Source organism: Mesoplodon mirus (genome assembly GCF_964341445.2).
Source record: "Mesoplodon mirus genome assembly, chromosome: 4".
NCBI lineage: Eukaryota > Metazoa > Chordata > Mammalia > Artiodactyla > Ziphiidae > Mesoplodon > Mesoplodon mirus.
In genome coordinates this window covers 187,890,899-187,898,711 of record NC_138979.1, presented here as the reverse complement: position 1 = coordinate 187,898,711, position 7,813 = coordinate 187,890,899, and positions in this window count along the sequence as shown.

The window sequence follows — 7,813 nt, the reverse complement described above, 5'->3', positions numbered from 1 at the left end:
ACCTGTCAATTAGGTCAGGTCTGTCCATGGTGCTGTTCAGAACTTCGATCTCCTTTCTGATTTTTTGTCTGTCCAGTAAATCAGCCATCGAGAGAGGTGGGTTAAATCTCCCTCTACAATTTTGGATTTCTCTCCTCTTTTAGTTTGGTCATTTTTTGTTTCCTATTTTTTATGTTATTGATGCTTATCTAGGGTTGTACCATCTTCCTGAAGGATTAATCCCCTCAGCGTCAGAGGAGCCTGTGCTCCTCCCCAGCAAGACATCCTGCCCTAGCATCGGCTTTGTCTAACAACCATAGGACTCCACAGGCTGTCTTCTGGTTGTGCTTGCAATTCTTCCCTTTCCTTTGTTTTTTCTTTCAACATTTTTGTGCTCTTCTATCGACGGAGTGTCTACTTTAAGTGGTTTATAATAGGGTTTTATTTTTTGCATGAAGTCTGACATTACTAGTTTTTCACTCGATTATTCAGCTCATTCTATGTAAGGTAATTTTCTGTATTTTCGGTTTCTTGTCTGTTGTCTGGTTTCCTATTTGTCCATCTGATTTATGTTCCATTTTCCTCTCACTTCTTGCCTCCTTTTTGATTAGTGGAATATTTGTCTTATCCTGTTTTCCCTCTCTAACTCACAAGTTATACATTGCTTTACTATTTTTAGGTGGTTATCCTAGCGATTTCAACATTCATCCTTGACTAATTCATGACAGTCCAATATGAATTGAGGCTTTGCCAATGTCCTGTTCTGCTAGCTCTGTGGAAGACTTTAACTCCATCACTCTCCCTGTCTTTTGCTTTATTGTTGTACTGCATTAATTCAACGTGTACTTTACATGCCAGAGTCCATTACCACAAATGCCTGCTTATATTTACCCAAGTTTTACCTTTTTCTTTGCTCTTCATTTTTCCTGATAGCTCCACGTTTCTGCTGGGAGTATTTTCTTTGCATCTGAAGAACTTATTTTAAAATTTCTTCCTTTCTTTTTGGCCGTGCCATGCAGCATGCGGGATCTTAGCTCCCCAACCAGGGATCGGACCTGCAGCCCCTGCAGTGGAAGCATGGAGTCTTAACCACTGGTCCACCAGGAAAGTCCCTCATTTTAGAATTTCTTTAGTTCAAGTCTTGTGGTCTTGAATTATCTCAGTATTTCTTTGCCTGAAATGTCTTCGTTTTTGAAGTGTATTTTTGCCAACGTAGAATTCTAGGTTGGCAGTTCTTTTTTTATTTCAGCTCTTCAAAACTGTCATTCCACCATCTTCTAACCTCCTTCGTTTGTGGTGAGAACTCAGCTCTCAATCTTATTTTTGCTTTTTTAAAGATAATGCATCATTTTTTTCTGGCCAGTTTTCCCTTTTTCTCTCGTTTTCCACAGTTTTACCTTGATGGGTCAAGGCGTGGTTTCCTTTGTATTTATCCTGCTTGGGGCTTGCAGAGATTCTTTAAATCTGTGGGCTGATGCCTTTCATTGGTCTTACAAAGTTCTCAATCATTTCTCCAAATGTGGCTTTGTCCCCTTCTCCCTCTACTTCCGGGGCTACAAGTCACACAGGATAGATGTTTCCACCGAATGCCTCGTGTCTTTCTTCTTTGCTTTTTTTCCCCATCTGCTTTAGTTTGGACATTTCTATTCACCTTTCATTCAGTTCCTTAACCCAGACTTCTGCTGTATCTAAAATGCTGTTGCTTTGATTGCTTGATTTTAGGTCTTTTCCAGTTTTAGAATTTCCATTTAGGTCCTTTTATAGATTCTATTTCTTTGATCAGTTCTTTTTTTCTCATCTATTTCCCCCATCATTTCCACTATTTTCTTGAACATACATATCAGAGTTATTTTAAAATCCTTATCTGCGAATACCAATAGCTCAGTCACCTGATTCTGTTCTTACTGCTTTTTTTCCTTCTTGGTTTTCAGTCCTGTTTTGGTTTTCCTCGTATACTTAGTTAGTTTTTAATTGCTCGCTGGGCATGATGCACAGACACAATCTGAGGAAGGCAGATTGGTGTCTTCCACCAGAAAACATTCACCGGCACTCTGACCAGCAGAGAGGATAGGCGCTGACCACCCAGGTCCAGTGACCTCAGCCGAGGCTCACCTCTGCTTCCAGAACATAGCCCTTTAGGGAGTTCAAAGATGAGCCTGTGGGCTCCTGGGAGCCTCCCGCCCTGGGGGGTCTCGATCCTTTCAGCACTGATTGTCTCCAGGACATTCTGCTCTGTTTTCAGAGGTTTTAAGACCATATTTTAGCTTTCCACTCTGGGCAGCTTCAGAACTTCAAACTGTCTTGTGTGTTCAAACTCCTCAAGTCTCTGAATCTCTCTTCTGAATCTTCTTGATCCCTTTTCCCCAGAGCTGCTGCTCTGCTTGGACCAAGCCTCTAACAAGGTCCAGAATCGCAAAGGCCCCCAGGAGAATCATGGCTGAAGCTCTTCCTCTCATCTCTCGCAGGGTCTCCCCTCTCAGGAATTTTAGTCCCTCTTGTCCTCGTTGCTTCCATGGCTCTCTGATCCCTTTTGACAGATTACTTTTGTTTTATCCAGCTTTCCTATTTGCTCTCAGCCTGGAATGTTAGTCGACTGCTCAGAAGGAGAATTGCACTGGGTATTTTTAAGAGCAATGGCTAAGAAGTAGATTGGTTGAGTCATGTTTTATGAGCATTTCCCATTTTAACAGGAACTACCCCATCATCCCCAGATTGGGCATGAAGGGCTGGGCTCTGCCGGTGACAAACAGCCCCCAGATCTCAGGGGCTGTGACGGCAAAGGCTTGTTCTTCACCTGTGCTTCCCGTCCACTGTGCCTGGCTCACCCTGCTCCTCGTTCTCCCCACGGTGGGAGCCAGCAGGATGCAGCGGCCTCTCTCTGGGTCACCGCGGGTCATCGTGGCTGAGGAAAGGCAAGCACAGTGGACCCCATGCTGGCCCTTAGAGCCTCTGCAGGGAGACGACACACGTCACTTCTGCCCACCTGTCACTGATCAGAACAAGTCACCTGGCCAGGCGGGAGAGTGGATGTCTGTTATCAGCACTTTGGTCTACACCACCTCCCAAAGAGGGGGCATTTTTTCTTCATTTTCTCACCACATTTGACACTTAAATACTTTCAATCTTGCTCATCTGGTAATCAAACAATAGCACATTTCTTAAACATTTGTAAATATTTCCCTAATGAATGAGATTGGGTGACTGTTCAGGTGTTTCTTGTTTTCCATCAACTTACGGAAAAGTAAGCTGGATTTTACGACTGTGGTGTAAATTTTACATAGAACATATTTATAAATTCTTCGTTAGTAATGATGAGTCATACCCTTGGTATTCTTACTTATTTTTGTACACTTGATCTGGAGTACATTAATGCTGCTAGGCTGAATTTCCCATCACCCCTGGGCCTTGTTGGTTTCCTTATATAGCTAGCAGTTGTTCTTTATCTATTTGGATATTAGATGTTGAACACGTAAAGGCTCAAGCTCATTACAGCTTTACCAGGTACAATATCTCTTTTTAACGTATATTGGTCTCTTTTTTTCTTTGAGTGATTTGTGCTTTGAATTATTTTCTTTTTTATAAATTTATTTATTTATTTTTGGCTGCATTGGGTCTTTTTTTTTTAACATCTTTATTGGAGTATAATTGCTTTACAATGTTGTGTTAGTTTCTGCTGTATCACAAAGTGAGTCAGCTATACATATACATATATCCCCATATGTCCTCCCTCTGGAGTCTCCCTCCCACCCTCCCTATCCCACCCCTCTAGGTGGTCACAAGTCACCGAGCTGATCTCCCTGTGCTGTGTGGCTGCTTCCCACTAGGTATCTATTTTACGTTTGGTAGTGTGTATATGTCCATGCCACTCTCTCACTTTGTCCCAGCTTACCCTTCCCCCTCCCTGTGTCCTCAAGTGCTGTGTTGGGTCTTCATTGCTGCACGTGGGCTTCCTCTAGTTGCGGTGAGCAGGGGCTATTCTTCGTTGCGGTGCGCGGGCTTCTCATTGTGGTGGCTTCTCTTGTTGCGGAGCACAGGCTATAGGCGCATGGGCTTCAGTAGTTGTGGCGCACGGGCTTAGTTGCTCCGTGGCACGTGGGATCTTCCCGGACCAGGGTTCGAACACATGTCCCCGGCATTGGCAGGCAGATTCTTAACCACTGCACCACCAGGGAAGCCCCTTTGAATTATTTTTGATGATAATATAACTCCTCTGTTCTTCTTGTGCAAACACGTCCCTCAGTGCTTTGTTTTTAAACCGTATATCACAATGTATTAGGTGTCTCAGGATGGGACTCTACTTTTCAGTGTGACCTGAATCCCCGTCCTGTCTCCGTCCAGCGGATGCTCTCGGTCACCCCCGCCTGCACCCCCGCACCCGCCCTGTGGACTCCTGCCCCATGAGCTCCCTCTTTCTGGCTGTGTCTTTAATGCCTCCTTCACCGGTTGGTTTTTACCCTCAAGTCACAGACCAGCTGAGCCGTTTGCCTCTGAAAGGGGAGAAGCCCTTTGTGACCCCACATCCTCCTCCCACTATTAGCTAACCCTTCTCACCCCCTGCCCTCTTCCTCCCACGTGGGCCTGCCTCTCCCCTCCCACCCATGCCAGCAGTGCTCATCCCTGACCTCCTGGTCCCCAGAACCAGCCGCCCGTGGTCCTCCCCGCATAGGGCCTCTGTGCCGGCTGGTGCAGTCCGTCCCTGTCCCAGTGTCACAGAGTTACATGTCTGTGTTTCTTTCCTGACACTCCTTCTGTCAGCCACTTCTTTTGCATGATCTCCAGCATCCTCTGTGGCTCCCTCCTTCCTCTCACTGGTCACCAGTGGCCCCTGCTGGGTCAGGGATCTTCCTTTCTTGTTCCACACAGTGGCCCAGAGCTGCCTTGTGGCCGCCATTCCTGGGTCCCCATCACCCTGCACAGAATCTCAGACGCACTGGGCATGACCCACCCTCCAGGGGGCGTGCCCCTCTCCATCCCTGTGATCCCACAGCTCAGCCACCCGCTGACCCCTGCTGGACCTGCGGCCTGCGAAGACAGGCAGGTGGCCTCGGCCGCTGGCCGTGTGGCACAGGGCAGCATGTCGGACTTTGGCCACGGCCTTTGGTTTGAACCGTGGCTTCCCCCTTCAGGACCCCAGGACCTTTGGCCACTTAACCCCCAGCTCCTTTCTTTCGTTGACAGGATAGAATTCACATCCTCCTCACTGACACTCACTGTGAATGCCCGGGGGTGGGGTGCCCCGTCAGGGCCTGTCATCATTTTTTATGTTATCATTATTGAGACGCCAGTGGCTAGAAGAGATTAGGGCTCAGCAAGCAGAGGCTGGACAGGCTATTTTGAGTATGTCTATTTTGCTTCACTCCTCTCTGGAGAACCACCTGGGCGACATATCTCCTGAGTCCTCACACAGCTTGCCTTTTGTCTGTGCCCGAGAGTGACACCTAGGCTGACACAGAATTCTTGGCGGCCACCTCTTCTGTCAGCGTGGCAGCCACCATGTGGGCTGTGTCTTTAGGGCTAATTATCTTGGTCACATTCCTTAGATAAGGAGCCTGTTCTCTGACAGCTGAGAGTGGAAAGCCATGGTGATGCGTGTGGAGACACCACAGCCCCGCCATGAGACTCGAGGGCGCCTCTGTTGCCTGGGAGATGGATGAGGAGCCCCAGCAGCGGGGACACTGGAGCCAAGGCCTGGACCACAGCGCATGGAAGGGTGGCTGCCTGGAGCAGCGGGGGTGGGGTCCCTGCAGGGGACAGCTGGGTCTTCGTGTATCTGTGTTCTCACATCGCCCTCCCCAACCCTGCCTGCCAAGCCAGGGGTCTCGCCAGGCCCCAGGAGTGAGTTCCTTTCTAGCAAGTTTGTGTCTGGGAGTTGGTGGGAGTCGCCTCAGGCCAGCCCCGAATGTCCAGGACCCAGGGGGGTTGACTGAGCATCCTGCATGGGCCACGTGCTCTGAGCAGGGGCTTGTAGAGAAAAATCTGGGGCCAGGCCAGGTCCGGTGACTGTGGATCTTAGACGTCATTTTAGACCAAGCTCAGAGTAGACCCCAAGCCAGGGAGATGGGTGGGCAAAGGATTTCCAAAGACGGTTCCCCCTGGGGAGACGATGAGGCCGGAGCTGCCAGGACACTTCAGGTCTGGACTGATCCCACAGGAGCTCTAGAGGGTGAGCTTCCCCTCGGGGTTCACAAACAGGAGGGTGAGAATCGAGGTTCCCACTCCCCAAGGCCAGGCTCCAGCTGGTGACTCGGCCCATCGGTGAGGAAGCCCTACAGCCAGCATGGGTTCCAGGGAGGGAAAGAGACTTTGCAGGGGGTGGGAGGGGAGAGGGGTGCACGTGCAGGGAGTGGGGAGAGGAATGCCCGTGCAGGGGTGGGGCTGGGGGTGTGGAGAGAGGTGCAGACACAGGGGCGGGGACACTGTTCCTGAGCCCTGTTTGCAGACACCGACCTGGGCTGTAGCCCCAGCCGTTGCCCCGCTCTGTGGCACAAGGCCCACCGTCGTCCTCACCTTTGTCACCTTCATCACTGCTACCAGCCCTTCTGCTCATAGTGTCACCTCCGGGTTGACCAAAATCAGTTTCCATCATTTTCTTTAAAGAAAACTTAAGTAGTCTACAGTCCCTGACTCGTGGCTATTTTTTGAAATGCTTTTTTTATGGTTAAATTTGAATGGTAGTTATGGCATCTTGTTCTGATACGGAGCTCTGGCTCATCCTTCTCCCCCTGCGGATTTTGCAGGCAGGCTTTCACTCTTTCCTAACATTGGGTGTCACAGTAGAACATCTGAGCCTGCGTGTTCCTTCTCCCATCAGAGCCTCGATACTTTGCCTGGACCCGAGTTAACTCACAGGTTGGACCCACCATCCTCGGACAGGCCTCAGTGTTAATTCTATGCATCTGTTTTATGGGAATACAGTGCCCTTTCAATCCATGGAGCTAATCCTTTTTTTTTTTTTTTAACTTCACAAATGTTCTTGAGTTATTTGAGCTGTTTTCCCTTTATATGCTTTTTCTTTCATCCCTTTAAACTCCAGCTCTTTTCTGTTTCACTTTTCTCATTCTTTCCAAGCCTGGCCCCCTCAGCACCACCTCTTCTCCAGTTCTGGTGTGGCCTCATCTTGGGATGCTTTTTGTTCTTGAGCCTGTTTTGCATCTCCTGTTTCTTGTTGCAGCCTGTTCCGGCTTTTGTTTTACAGAAAAGATATTTTTATTTAGATCTTTAAGTTCCCAATTTGAACAAAAAAACTTACCAGCTTCCCCAGTGGGAGGTCTTTCCCATGTGGGTCTTTTTTTTTTTTTTTTTTTTTGCGGTACGTGGGCCTCTCCCGTTGCGGAGCACAGGCTCCGGACGCGCAGGCTCAGCGGCCATGGCTCACGGGCCCAGCCGCTCCGCGTCACGTGGGATCTTCCCGGACCGGGGCACGAACCCGTGTCCCCTGCATCGGCAGGTGGACTCTCAACCACTGCTCCACCAGGGAAGCCCTTTGGCTCCTTTTTGTCCTTGTTTATTTTTTCGTGAGGTGAGTTCTTCCTAAACCAACCATTTGCAGGAATGAGGGCAGTTGTCTGGGTGAGCAGAAGCTTCCGTGGTTCAGGATGAAGGCCCAGCACAGGGGCCTCCATCAGCCTCTTAACCAGCCTTGAGTGCACGTGGCAGAGCCTCTTCATGTGAGGGGTGATTTGGAGACATGGGTGTTTCCTGCTCTCCATGAAGTTGGAATTCCCATGTCTGCTTCTCTTTCTCAGGGAGGACAAGGAGAGACAACTTTACTAGAACCATCATTGTAACAAATGATGGACTCTTTTTGTTTGTTTGGTGTTTGCTGTTTTTTGTT